Source organism: Sapajus apella, unplaced genomic scaffold (assembly GCF_009761245.1).
Source record: "Sapajus apella isolate SASKATOON/1434 unplaced genomic scaffold, GSC_monkey_1.0 scaffold57, whole genome shotgun sequence".
Lineage (NCBI taxonomy): Eukaryota > Metazoa > Chordata > Mammalia > Primates > Cebidae > Sapajus > Sapajus apella.
Genome location: NW_022436997.1, coordinates 10810436 through 10825578, shown reverse-complemented (window position 1 = coordinate 10825578; position 15143 = coordinate 10810436). Strand labels below are relative to the sequence as shown.

Sequence of the window (15143 nt, the reverse complement as noted above, 5' to 3'; positions counted from 1 at the left end):
AAAACATTGAATTATTCTATCCAAGAATGAGCTGTGTCCTTCCATTTGTTTAAGTCTTATTTTTTGTCTTTTAGGTGAATGTTTGTTTCATATTTCTTATTTAGTTTTTGTTAGGTATTTTATCTTCTTTGTTGATATTATGAGTTTTCTACTGTTATATTATCTAACTGGTTGTTGTTCACATATAAGAAGTATTGATTTTCATATGTTTTCTATTTTTCTAATTTACAGAATTCTTTAGTTAGTTTTATCATTGATTTTCTTTCTGAGGAAATTCCAAAGGCTTCTAGGTATATTAGCATATTTTCCAAATATAGAGTTTTACTTCCTTTTTTCTCATTATTTTGCCTCTGATTCATTTCTCTTTTCTAATTGTGTTGGCTAATACACTCAGTAAGATATTAAATAGTAGTAGAGGTAGTGGTCCTTCTTGCCTTGATCTTGACTGTAGTGAAAATACCACTAGTGTTTCTCCATTAATGAAATTATTAGTTAATTCCTATTTCCTTGCAGATTTTTAGTGGAAATCTTGTCAAATACATTTTTCAGCATCCATGGAGAACATTAATTTTCCACTTATAACTATTAATTTGGTATATGTTCAATGTTTCCTAATATTGAACCAACCTGGCCTAGCATTGAACCAACCTTGTTAGTTATTCCTAAAATAAATTCCACTTTGTCATGATGTATTATTTTCTTAACTTGGTGAACTTGGTGTTAGGTTCCTTTTGATAATTTTTTATTTAATATTTTTGCATAAATATTTATAAATAATATTGTGAGAGGAGAGAGAGAGAGAAATCAACTAGGCAGATAGTTAGGGCAAGGGTCCTCAGTAGAATTCCCTTCCAACAAAAAGCAGCTCAAGAGGTCATTTCTCTTTCAGCAAAGTGCAGCCTGAGAGATCATACTGCAAACATAGATAAGGAAAGCAAGCTCTAACACATAAAGGGGCCCTCCTATGCGACATATGGACATACAGTGGGCCCCAGTAAGCACAGTCTTCACCCTTTATGGAAATGCTAAGACAAGGAGGCTTGCACAGGGGAAGGAGGATAATGGCAGGGATGTCCCCACTGTGTTCCTCTCCACCTGGGTCACTCCAAAAGGAAGAAGACTAAGGAATGCCTTTGCTTCCTCTCCCCTTCTTTCTAGATGGGTAACAGACATCTTCAGCCTGCTCTTCTCTTGAGTGCATTCTGAAGCACTGGAATTCTTTGACCCCAAGACTCTGAAGAAAAAGTGGTCACATTCTTTTGCACAAAAATGTGGTCTTCTTACCAGCTTGGGGATGGATAAACCTGGCCTTCTGAGGGAAGTCTGGATTTTAATAGTATCCAACAATTAGACCTTTTCTGTCTGTAGACGAGAGGGCAAACGGTCCGAGGTCCCATGTGTAAGGCTTTCTTTGCCCTGCAGGACAACTCATACTTCTGCAAGTGATATACAATCGACCCAGGTATTTTAACAGTCATATCAGGCAGACACATGGGGAATGATTCCCCAAAGCTAAGAAAACAAATTCCTGGGAAATTCTCTGAAACAACTACTGAGTGTCTCAGCCTCTCTTGTTTCATTTATCTGGGGCTCCCTCCTCCAACTGCACCATTAGCTCCTTCAGTTCCACCACTTCCAAAACTCCCCACTTCTTCAGCTTCACTTTTATTCCTGCAAGAAATTCCCAGTGGATGTGGTACCATAGGGGTACAGGATCCCTTCTCATTGCAAGACCTTAGACAAATAAAAGTAGACGTGGGTAGGTTCTCTGATAGCCCCGACAGGTATATAGAGGCTTTCCAAAATCTAGACCAAGCATATGACTTCACATGGAGAGATGTTATGTTAAACTAAATCCCAACAGCTGCTGAGAGGCAGGCAGCTCTGCAGGAAGCAGAAAAAACTGGGGATGAATAACATGTTTTTTATAGCAGGCCAAAAAGGAAAAGAAGAGATAAGGAAGATGAGGAAATTATGGAACAACTATTCCCAATAAGGAGAGAGGCAATACTCCTTGAAAACTCTAGCTGGGAATGTAGTGCCCCCACAAATGAACTGAAAAGGAAACACTTTTTAATGTGCATATTGGAGAACCTTCAAAAAATGAGGGCCAAACCTCTTAATTATGCTAAGCTGTCCATGATAGATTAGAGACCAGATAAGAATCCCTCAGCTTTTAAGGAAAGACTGAGAGAGGCCTTAATAAAACACACTTCCCTGTCTCCTGACTCAGTTGAAGAACAGCTAATCCTAAAGGACAAGTTTATTGCTCAGGCAGCCCCTGATATTAGAAGAAAATTACAGAAACAGGCTACAGGACCAGATAGTACTCTGAAGAACCTCCTGAGGGTGGCCATCTTGGTCTTTTACAATAGGGATCAGGAGGAGGCCCAGAAAAAAAGATAGGAAGCACAGGAGAAGGACAGAGTCTCTGATGGCCACTTTACAATCCTGTAAAGTCCAGGATCCACCAGGCGCATCCACTAATTGCTATCAGTGTGTCAAATCAGGACACTTTAAGAAGGACTGCCCAGGCAGAAAGATCAAGCCAGCTTGACCCTGTTCAGCCTATGGTGGGAAGGTCAAACTGCCTCTGGAGACATAGGTCACCAGGTCCAGACTGGTCTCACAAACGGTCAGGCAAGACTGATAGGTCCCGGCGCTCAATTCCCCAGCTCCAGTGGTCCAAACTGCCATTACTGCCCAGTAGCCCTGGGTGATTCTGGAAACTGAAGGAAGGAAGATGGACCTTTTTCTGGACACTGGAGTTAGTCTATCTGTTCTCTCCAGTCCAAATCTCCCCTCTTCCCATAGCACAACTATACAGGGCATCACAGGAAAGGTTCTAAGCCAATATTTTTCTCAACCCTTTATTTGTACCTAGGGGAACTTACTATTTACACATGTCTTTTTAATCTTGCCCGAAAGTCCCACTCCCTTATTAGATAGAGATATTTTAGCTTGCATGGGAGCCAGCATCCTTATGGCCCTGGCCCACACCTCTGGGCTAATACTGGTTTCCACCAAGTGGAGACAAATAGACTATTTGACTATTTGTCTCCCCTTGGTGGAAACCAGTATTAGCCCAGAGGTGTGGGCAAGCCAGGGGAAAATTGGCCAGGCTATAACCACTCTACAGGTCCAGATCCATCTTAAAGATCCACTTCTTTTCCTAAGCAAAGACAATATCCCCTAACACCAGAGGCTAGAAAAGGGTTAGAGGTCATTGTTAATCATCTGAAGAAGCAGGGCCTCCTCAAACCCTGCAACAGCCCCTGCAACACCCCAATATTAGGGGTACAAAAACCCAATGGGGAAGGGAGACTAGTTCAGGACCTCTGCCTCATTAATGAGGCCATAGTCCCAATTCATCCAGTAGTTCCTAATCCCTATACTTTGCTAACCCAAAGGCCTGAAGAACCTAAATGGTTCACAGTGCCAGACCTAAAGGATGCCTTTTTCTGCATACCACTACACCTGGACTCACGGTATCTTCTTGCCTTCAAAGATCCCTCTGGCCAGACTGTCCAGTTAACCTGTATAGCGTTGCCAAAAGGGTTTTGGGGCAGTCCTCAGTTGTTTGGACAAGCACTGTCTAAAGACCTTTCTGAGTTATCTCATTCTTGGGTTAAAATCCTACAGTATGTAGACAACATTCTTCTCTGTGCCCCAACTGAGAAAGCTTGTGAGGAGAGCAGTGAAGCCCTTCTCAATTTTTTAGCTAATAGGGGATATAAAGTTTCAAAATCCAAGGCCCAGCTTTGCCAACCCTCAGTGAAATACCTGGGTTTAGTGTTGTCTGGAGGGACCAAAGCATTTGGAGAAGAAAGGATCAAGCTCATTTCCTCCTTCACCCTCCCTAAAACCCTCAGGCAACTAAGAGGATTTGGGGGCATTACAGGCTTTTGCAGGTTGTGGATACCTAAGTATGGGGAAATGGCTCATCCTTTATACCAACTAATAAAGGAAACTCAGGCAGCCAAAACTTATTCCCTAATTTGGGAACCAGAGGCAAAAAGGGCCTTTAACCCGTTTTAACAAGCCCTGCTTGGTCATCAGCACTTAGCTTTCTGATAGGAAAGGCATTAAGTCTTTATGTGTCAGAAAGAAAGGGAATGGCCCTGGGAGTTTTAACTCAGACTCAAGGGTCAGCTCAATAGCCAGGGGGTTACTTAAGTAAGAAGCTGAACCTAGTGGCTAAAGGATGAACAGCCTGCCTCCAGGCAGTTGCAGCGGTAGCCCTACTGGTGGCAAAAGCCACCAAATCAACCCCAGGGAGTAGCTTAACTGTTTATACCCCACATAATGTGACAGGATTGCTGTTCACTAAAGGGGGACTTAGGCTAACAGTCACCTCCTTAAATACCAGGCTCTACTACTAGAGGGATGTTCAGGTCAACTAAAGACTTGATCTTGCCTGAATTCAGCCACCTCCCTCCCACAGGAAACTGGAAAACCTGAACATGACCGTGAGCAAGTAGTGATATAAATCCATGCAGCCAGGGGAGATCTCAGGGAAACTCCCCTAGAAAATCCAGACTGGACCTTCTTTACAGATGGGAGCTCCTGTGTGGAACAGAGAGTCCATAAGGTAGAATATGCAGTAGTCGCCCTAAATAGTATCATTGAAAGCACATCTTTCTCATCAGGCAAAAGTGTTCAATTAGCTGAGCTGACAGCTTTTACAAGGCTACTTGATATGGTTTGACTGTGTCCCCACCCAAATCTCATCTTGAATTCTCACATGTTGTGGAAGGGACCTGTGGGACGTAATTGAATCATGGGGGCAAGTCTTCCCCATGCTGTTCTTGTGATCGTGAATAAGTCTCAAGAGACATGATGGTTTTGTAAAGAGGAGTTCCCCTGCACATGCTCTCTCTTTGCCTGCCACTGTCCATGTAAGGTGTGACTTGCTCCTCCTTGCCTTCCACCATGATTGTGAGGCCTCCCCAACAATGTGGAACTGTAAGTCCATTAAACCTCTTTATTTTGCAAATTTCCCAGTCTCAGGTATGTCTTTATTAGCAGCATGAGAGCAAACTAATACAGTGCTTGAATTAAGCAAAGGAAAAACAGCTAACATTTATACTGACTCCAAATATGCCTTTCTCACCCACCATGCTCATACTGCCATTTGGAAGGAAAGATACTTTCTCACTGCCAATGGGTCTCCCATAAAATTCCATCAGGAAATTAACAGGCATTATCCTTAGATTTCCTTTCATGAGAAGTAGCAGTAATGCATTGTAAAGGACCAGAGAGGAACAGGTGAAATAGCTGAGGGAAACAAGTTAGCTGACCAGGCAGCCAAGTCCATAGCATGAAAGGTTCAGGATGCCAACACACTTGAAGCCCCTCTAATCTGGAAAGGCTCCATCAGCGAAATAAAGCCTCAGTATTCACCTGTAGAACATAATGGGCCACTTCTCAGAGATACACTTTTCAGCCCTCAGGACAGTTGCAGTCAGAGGACAGCAAGTTCCACTTGCCAGCCTCCAACCAATGGAAGGTCCTTAAAACCCTTCCTCAAACTTTTCATCTAGGGAAGAATAAAACATATCAATCTATCCAACGATTATTCTCAGGGGAGAACCTACTAAAATACAGTCAAGCAGGTTGTTACTGCTTGTGAAGTCTGCCTTAAAAACAACCCTCTCAACAGATGGCTTCTTCCCCCTTGAGCTCAAAGAATGGGAAGTTATCCAGGGGAGGGCTTGCAAATAGACTTCACCCATATGCCAAAATCGAGGGGTACTCAATACCTCCTGGTGTGGGTGGATACCTTCACTAACTGGGTGGAAGCATTTCCATGTCGAACAGAAAGGGCCTCTGAAGTAGTAGGAGTATTAATCAATGAAATAATTCCCCACTTTGGACTCCCTAAATATCTCCAAAGCAACAATGGCCCTTCATTTAAAGCCACTGTCATTAAGGGAGTCCTGAAGGCACCAGGCATACAATATAATCTCCATTGTGCCTACAGACCCCAGTCCTCAGGAAAGGTAGAAAAAAATGACATTATCAAAAGACACCCCAGAAAATTATCTCAAGAGACTCACCTCCCCTGGACTACTGTCCTTCCCATGGCCTTACTGTGGATAAGAAATACTCCCTCCAAGTTAGGTTTAAGCCCTTTTCAAATGTTGTATGTGGACAACTTTTTCTTACAAATGATTTCTTATTAGATCAGGAAAGCTATGAATTGGTCAAACATGTAACTTCCCTGGCCATCTTCCAACATGAGTTAATACAACTAACAGAGGCCCAACTGCAGGAAACAGGACCACCTTTATTTAATCTGGGAGGCTTAGTACTGGTCAAGGTTCTCCCTTCTCTTTCCCTTTCCCTAGACCCTAGTTGAGAAGGACTTTATACTATTCTTCTCTCCAACCCCTTGACAGTAAAACTTGCAGGAATTGACTGTTGGATTCATCACACTCGAGTCAAAGCCTGGAAGGCTGAGGGAGAAGCCTCAGACAATCCAGAAGTACACTCTGAATATCACTGCAAAGAAATCGGGGATCTTAAATTGAAAATCACCAAGGTAAGTAAATGAGTGAGGGCTATTCATCCTACTCAGTTCCACCCCTACCTAACTTTCAGTCATTTCTGCCTTTCCTCTTGAAATTACTCCGTAGATCTCCAAGGGGAAATTCTATATCTTAGTGAGCAAAATTTTAGCTGGAAATTATTTACCACACTACATTTGTGGGATTTGCTATACTTACCTCGCTATTTGCAACAGGACTATACACTGTGGCACCCTCTGAGTGCAATTTTGGACAAAGCCGCAATTGCTGTAGTATATCGTTTGATTGTTTTCCTTATAGTGGGTCTTTAACATTCTCGGAATGACCACCCACAGCCTGTCTATATTAGGATTAGCCTCATGGGGCTACCAGGTTTTGCTGTACCCCGCCAACAACTAATAAACTCAAGGTACCTTTTAAAAACTTTAAAGTTAGCACAGAAGTTGTTAAACACCACAAACCCAACTTTGAAAATGGACTGCTGGCTTTGCCTATCATCCTCATCTCAGTATGTTGCCATCCCAGTCCCAGCCCGATATTGGGCCATTAATAAGATGACCTATCAACCCAAATACAAGAGGGAGTCCCCTTCAGGTTAATGAACTTCCAAATTAATAAGATGACAGAGGTCACACTAACAGGTCATGCAATGAACGTTTTCCAGTCCTATCAGGGCAACCTTTCCAATTTGGGGGCCCAATATCAACACACACAGAACTAAAATTTCAAGCACCTCTTTGTATTAAGAGAAGCCAAAATTTTTTTCAGGACCTGGGAACCCAAAAAAAAATCAGTGCAACTGCACCCTAGAGATTAACCCCTCACATGATCATATAAACTACATGGTTACCCAAACTGCACCATTTAGATCTCTATGCTTCTCAGGGAAGCCAGTCATAAATAAGGGGACTTTGAAGGATGTGTGATCTGGGTATTGTATAAATAGACCCATTAGTTTGTTCATATTTTCCTATGGGAAGATGGTACTATTCCTGAGGTGTCTAAGTGCCTGTTAGTCCCCCAGTATGAAAAAGCTCCTGAGTAGATGCTGCTGGATATCAAACACAACTACCTATACTGGGAAAACAAAACTGTCAGGTTAAAACAGGATATTTCCCAGGGCTCTTTCTAACCTTTAACTGGGGCCAGCTTGGCAGGAACCCTAACCACCTGGGAAAGTGAGAGTGGCAAACTAACCTATACGTTCTCCATAGAAAATAATTTCTGCCTTAAAAAGCAGGGAGTGTTCTTCCTGTGCGGAACCAACTCCTACTTATATTTACCAGCCAACTGGAAACTGTTTGCTTCTTTACCTGGCTCCTGATTAATACAGCCCCCAGCAATCAATCCCTTATTATACCTTTAACCACAGCAGTCAAGCATAAATGAGCTATTCAGTCCATACCTCTTTTGGGAGGGTTGGGAATTGCCACAAGTGCAGGGACAGGGTTTGTAGGACTCGCAACCCTTCTTTCCTACTATGAAGACTTGTCCAGAGATTTTACAGAAAATTTAAAGGACATTGCCTGAACCATTGCTACTATGCAGAATCAAATAGACTCCCTGGCAGCAGATGCTCTACAAAATAGGAGGGAACTAGACCTCTCAGCTGCTGAAAACAGTGGCCTATGTCTCTTTCTAGAAGAAGAATGCTGTTTCTATGTCAACCAACAGGGATAGTAAGGGATGCCAACTGAAAATTAGCTGATTGGACCTCGAAGATGTGTCAACAACTGTCTGAGTCATGGGGCTCTTGGTCTAAATGGCTAAATTTGGGATCATGGCTCCTCCTTTTGGCCAGCCTGCTATTAATGTTAATACTAGCTTTAATCTTTGGACCATGTTAAATTGCCTAACCAAATTCATCTCTTCTCATCTAGAAGTTATCAAACTCCAAATGGTGTTACAAACAGAGCCACAAATGAACATGCCATTTTTTGAGGACCTTAGCTCGACCTCAGGAGGAACCCTAGCTGCTGTTTCCCCACTCGCAGGAAGTAGCTAGACAAGTCGTCAACCAACCCCCTAACGGCAGTTAGGGTCTCCACTCCTGAGTGTGGAATGTGAGAGGAAAGAGAGAGAAATCAATTAGGCAGACAGTTAGGGCAAGGGTCCTCGGTAGGATTCCCTTCTAACAAAAAGCAGCCCAAGAGGTCATTTGTCTTTCAGCAAATAGCAGCCTGAGAGATCAGACTACAAACACAAATAAGGAAGGCAGGCTCTAACCCAGAAAGAAGCCACCTGTGTGACACACAGACACACAGTGGACCCCAGTAAGTACAGTCCTCTCCCTTCTTGGAAATGCCCAGACAAGGAGGCTTGCACAGGAGGAATGCCTGCAGCAGCACCAATAAGAAGAGCTACCCTGAACCAGAACCTTTGAGTGTTCTGCCCCCCGCCTTTTTTACACGTGAGTACTGGGAAGAGATGAGCAACATGGAGTAACTCAGGCTAAGTAGCCCACATGTGCACTAGAAAGGGTGGGATGGGGACTCAGAAATTCATGCCTTAAGTAAATGAATGCACTCCTCCCCACCAGCTTGTCTATAAAAACACTTTCATTTCACTGTAAAACGGCAACCCATCTTTCCAGGACCCCTCTCTGCTCCAGAGAGCTTTCTTCCTTTCATTTATTAAGCATCTGCTCTAACCTCACCTTTGGAGTGTTCACATCCTTGATTTCCTTGGCTGTGAGGCTGTGAGACCAAAAACTTTGGGTGACCCCTCTGACAATGAGACCAATTTTAATATTTTACTTTTTTTTTTTTTTTTGAGACAGAGTTTTGCTTTTTCACCCATGCTAGAGTGCAGTGGTGTGATCTTGGCTCACTGCAACCTCCGCCTCCTGGGTTCAAGTGATTCTCCTGTCTCAGTCTCTCAAGTAGCTGTGATTATAGGCATGTACAACCATGCCTGGCTAATATTTGTATTTTTTGTAAAGACGGAATTTCAGCATGTTGGCCAGGCTGGTCTCAAACTCATGGGCTCAAGTAATCTGCCTGCCTCAGCCTCTCAAAATGCTAGGATTACAGGTATGAGCCACCATGTCTGGCCTTAATATTTTGCTTTGTTGTAGACTCTATAAAACAGGTGTCAATGTAAATCTTTCTTCATAAAAATGATTTGAAGTTTACCTTCATTTTCATTGCTGTAGAATGATTTATGTGACATTGGGATCATCTGGTTTTGAAGGTTCCGTAGAATTTCTCACGAAGCTATCTGGGGCTAGTGCTCTTTTGTGAGATAGTTTCTTGATGACTTTTTGTGTTTCTTCTAATAGAAACAATTTTGGTAAATTGAATTTTCCTATAAAATTATACATTCAAATTTATCTGCATAGAAGTTTAAAGTTTCTTATGATTTTAAAAAAAGTTTATTTAAATGATTATTTTCACCTTGTCTGTTTTTATTTTGTCTATTTCTCCTTCCTTTTCCTTCTTAGCTATTTTTCATCTATTTTGTTAATTTTTGCAAGGAAACAGACTTTTAATTATTAATTATAATTCATTATGTTATTTCTTTTGTCTTCACTACTTCTTTGTGCTTTCTTCTTTTTTTTATTTTGGCTTGAACTGTTAGAAAAAATTGTTCTTTCTTTTGGCTTTCTTTGCTGTTCTTTTTCTAGATTTTCAAAATAAGATTTTAATTCATTTATTTTCATCTTTTTGCTATTTAAGTTTTAAAGCTATGAAATTCCTCTGATCACTTTAAAAAATATATCCTATACATTCTGAAATGTAGTGCTGTATTATCATTACTTTTTAAATACTCTGTAACTTTTAATAAAATTTTTTTATTTCTATGTGGAATAAAAATCAGAAATAATCCAGAAATAATTTTTTGATTTTTGTCTGATTTTATAATTAATTTCTAGTTTTATTAATGTTATCAAAGGATAATTTTAAACCTAGATGAGCCAGTTGCTAAAAATTAAAAGATAGGAAAACACAGATATTAATACATAAATACAAATATATCCAATAGAACAAATATAAAATACAAACCTTCCCTACCTTCCCCAGCTGCACCTGAACATTATCCTTATTCTTCCTTGGTCAGCATGGACATGGCTCCTTTTTTTCTAATCTTTTTTTTTTTTTTTTTGAGACAGAGTCTCACACTGTCACCTAGGCTAGAGCACAGTGGCACAATCTTGACTCATTGCAGCCTCTGCCTCCTGAGTTCAAGTGATTCTTGTACCTTAGTCTCCTGAGTAGCTGGGATTACAGGCATGTGCCACCATGCCTAGCTAATTTTTGTATTTTAAATAGAGATGGGTTTTCACCATGTTGGCCAGGCTGGTCTTGAACTCCTGACCTCAAATGATCCACCTGCCTTGGCCTCCCAAAGTGCTGGGATTACAGGCATGAGCCATCACACCCAGCCAGCATCCTTTCAAAATAAAAGAACACACACTGACTGCATTAGTTTTCTAGGGCTGTTATAACAAATGACCACTAACTGGGTGGCTTAAAATAATAGAAGTTTATTCTCTCAGAGCTCTGGAGGTCAAAATCCAGCAAGTCCAAAATTAAGGTGCCAGGAGGGCCAAGCTCCCTCAAAGACTCTGGGGGAGAATACTTCCTCACCTCTTCCAGTTTTTAGCAGCCCCTGGAGTACCCTGGCTGTAGCCCCAGCACTCCCATTACTGCCTCTTTCTTCCAATGGCCTTTTTTCCTGTGTTTCTGTCTGTGTCGCAAATCTCTCTCATTTCCCTTTTAAAGACACCAGTTACTAGATTTAGGGCCCATCATAAATCCAGTATGATCTCAAGATCATTAATTTCATTTGCAAAGTCTCTATTTCCGAAGAAAGTCACATTCACAGACACCAAGGGTTATGGCTGGGACTTTTTGTGGGGACACAATTCAATCCACTACATGGGTCACTCACATGCCAACAACGGTGCTAAGCCATTTACAGGAACTCGTCTATTTGGCACTTATAACACATCAGGTACTATTATTTTACCCATTCACAAATGAGAAAACTCAAGTTAGACTAGAGTTGAGTTGAGTTACTTGCTCAAGATTTCACTTCTAATAGTGTAAAGATTTGGAAATCAGACCCAGGCAGGCTGACTCCAGAGCTACCGCCTATATCATGACCCTGTACCTCATCTTTTACACACCAGGCTTTGTGGAACTGCTACATCTAAGGGAAAAGAGCAGAGGACGGGGCCGGGCGCAGTGGCTCACGCCTGTAATCCCGACACTTTGAGAGGCAGAGGCAGGTGGATCATGAGGTCAAGAGATCGAGACCATCCTGGTCAACATGGTGAAACCCCATCTCTACTAAAAATACAAAAAATTAGCTGGGCATGGTCAGGAGGCTGAGGCAGGAGAATTGCCTGAACCCAGGAGGCGGAGGTTGCGCTCCAGCCTGGGTAACAAGAGTGAAACTCCGTCTCAAAAAAAAAAGAGCAGAGGACAGCCAGATCTCATTCGGGAATCCATGGACTACAGTATAAGAGAAGGAGAGGCCAGGGAACCTCTTCCCTATTCCTTTACCTTCCACCTCCTCCATGCTGTCTTCAGACTTTTAATACCTCTAATTGGTCTCTCCCGATCCCAAGTAAGGTGTGCTGTCTACTTTGGGGCCCCAGACATATCTTAGTTAGGCTTGCCTTCATTGTGAAGATCAGAGACCCATACAGTATTGATCTGTTAAAGGGTCTGCTACCCTCAGGGGATAATTGGCACATAAGGAAACAGCAATCAGATGGGAGCTCAAGAGTAAAAACCAGGCACAGCGGGGCTTCACAGGAAATCCAGGTGGGCAACGTCTGGTCCTGAGGCAACTCAAGGGACAGTGGTTCTCCTGGACCTCCCTCATGGGCCACTGGTCTGTGGCTCTCCTCTCTGTTCCATTTGGTACTAACTGACTCCCATTGCTCCCTCATGATTTGGCGCCCTCGTTGGCTTTCACACTGCTTTAGCTGGCATGGCCTCAGTTTCCCCTGTTTCTCACTTCCCTGTCTCCTTGGTATTTCTTAGATTATTGGGAGAGACAGTCTGCACGGTCCAGCCCCTTTCCTCTGGCAATTCAGACTGACTGCCTTAAGCCATGTGCCCATCCTTCCTAGCCAGCCACAGCGAGGAGGAGGCCAGCATGTGTGGGAGGGCGATGCACCATGTGGGCCAGTGAGGCAGGTGTCCTCACGGGCACTGTGGATACAGTAGTCATTTTAAGAAATGGCCTTTCTACGTGTCACTTGAGGTCAGCAGTTTGAGAACAGCCTGGCCAACATGGTGAAACCCTGTCTCTACTAAAATATAAAAATTAGCCAGGTGTGGCAGTACATGCCTGTAATCCCAGCTGCTCTTGAGGCTGAGGCAGGAGAATCGCTTGAACCTGGGAGGCAGAGGTTGCAGTGAGCTGAGATTGTGCTACTGCGCTCCAGCCTGGGTGACAGAGTTAGGCTCTTCAGAAAAAGAAAAAAGAAAGAAAGAAAGAAAGAAAGAAAAGAAAGAAGGAAGGAAGGAAGGAAGGAAGGAAGGAAGGAAGGAAGGAAGGAAGGAAGGAAGGAAGGAAGGAGAAAGAAAAAGAAAGAAAGAAAGAAAGAAAGCAAGAAAGAAAGAAAGAGAGAGAGAGAGAGAGAGAAGGGGGGTAGGGGAGGAGGGAGGGAGGGAGGAAGGAAGAGAAAGAGCCCTTCCAGTATAGCATCTCCACTCTGTTCCCTCACCCTGCAATATATATATTCACTCACCCTGTAAACATAAAACATATTTTACTCACTTTTTCTTTCCTCTTCTTTTCTTTTTCTTTTTGGAAACGGGGTCTTATTCTGTTGCTAGAGTGTAGTGGTGCAATCTTGGTCACTGCAACCTTCTCCTCCCGGGTTCCAGGGACTATTCTGCCTCAGCCTCCTCCCAAGTAGCTGGGACTACAAGCACATACCACCAAGCCGAGCTAATTTTTTGTATTTTTAGTAGAGATGGGGTTTCACCATGTTGGCCAGGCTGGTCTCGAACTCCTCGAGTGACCTCCAGTGACCCACCTGCCTCAGCCCCCAAAGTGCTGGGATCACAGGTGTGAGCCACTTTGCGTGGCCCCTCCATCTCGAAAATAAAAATTTTAAATGCTTTAAAAAGTTAAGTTAGTGGCTTGAGCTCCTGCCCCATGAGAGTCTAAGAATCCCCAGTCTGTCTAGCCTCTGCTTTTTTGGCCATAACCCTAAGGTAGGCTAAGTCCCATTGCTGTGCAGGTTACAGCCCACCTAACTCTAGTCCATCACTGACTCATTCTGGTTCTTGCTCTAAGGCTGTTACTGTCCTGTATAAAGATCAGCATGGAGCTTATACATATTACTTTTCTGTTGCTGCTGTAGCAAACTGTCACAAGTTTAGTGGCTTCAAACAATACAAATGTATCATCTTAGAGTTCTGCAGGTTATAAGTCCAAATTAGGCCTCACTTTGACAGCTTAAAATCAAGGTGTGAGCAGAGCTGTGTTCCTTACTGGAGACTCTAGTAGAGAATCTGTTCCTTCCTTTTGCAGCTTGTAGAGGCCACCTGCTTGCGCTCCCTTCCTCCACCTTCAACAGCAGATTGAGTTCTTCCCACATCATATCACTCTGACCTCTTCTGCCTTACTTCTCCACTTTTAAGAAACCTGGATAATCCGTGATGCTCTTCCTGTCTTAAACTCAGCTAGTTGGCAATCTTAAGTCCAAATCTGGCCTTAACACCTCTTTGCCATGTAACATATTCACAGGGTCCTGAGATTAGAATGTGGACATCTTTGGGGAATCATTATTCTGTCTACTACAGAGCTCAGCAAACATTCAATAAGGTCCTGCCATATGTAAGCAACTGTGATGAGGCATTATCGTGCTACAAAGTAAGTAGAGATTGAGTAGAAAGACCAAGGTCCTCTAGACAATACATCATGTACTTATGTAGATCTTCATTCACATGACACACACACACACACACACACACACACACACACACACACACACACACCCATATCAGGAATCAGGGATTCAGGATACAAGGTATCCAAAAGACCAGCTTTAAAGAGATGGCTTTCTGTGATCTGGAATCTCATGAATTAAAAAGCAATGGAGCAACTTTGATGCTAGTAAATGGCACAGATGGATTGAAGAGGAGGCAAGAAAACTAAGGTTCAGTGAGCACCACTTACAGCCAGAAATTTACCAAAGAAAGAAGGAAACAGCACTGGAGCGAGATTGCTTGTTCCCTTTTGACCTTTCCGAGATCATGGCCCCACAATATATTTAACCTGAAACCTCAGAACACTCCTGGATGAGATGTTCACTGGAACCAGAGCATGGCAGGAAAGATGACAGCTACCTGACTGCACAGGTGACAGATGCCTCTCCTACACACTCACGGTGTATGATGCTTGCCTGAGCCACTTCTGCAGAAAGGACTTAAGGTGCTGCAGGTATCATTCAGGGTCTCAGCAGCCAAGAGATGGCTGCTCAAAGGGGTAACTGAAGAGAGTTTGAAGAAGGGACTATTTTCAGAGGGGAAGGGAGGGTTAGGGAAACTGGAAAGCATGAGAAGCACCATTAAACCCCTAAGCCCATAGGGGAAAGGGGCAGGCAGGAGCTGTTATTGGAAGAGCCCAGTGAGAGCTGTGCCC

General features: G+C 43.0%; 1 long non-coding RNA gene across 1 annotated transcript; it reads right to left on the bottom strand.

Moving 5' to 3' along the window:
* Positions 1 to 266: 266 nt before the first annotated feature.
* Positions 267 to 4742, bottom strand: LOC116528174. The gene is made up of 2 exons (XR_004258905.1): positions 3052 to 4742; positions 267 to 3000 (listed from the first exon to the last, which is right to left on the bottom strand). It is a non-coding gene; the product is annotated as an uncharacterized LOC116528174 (long non-coding RNA).
* Between the last annotated feature and the right edge of the window lie 10401 nt (positions 4743 to 15143).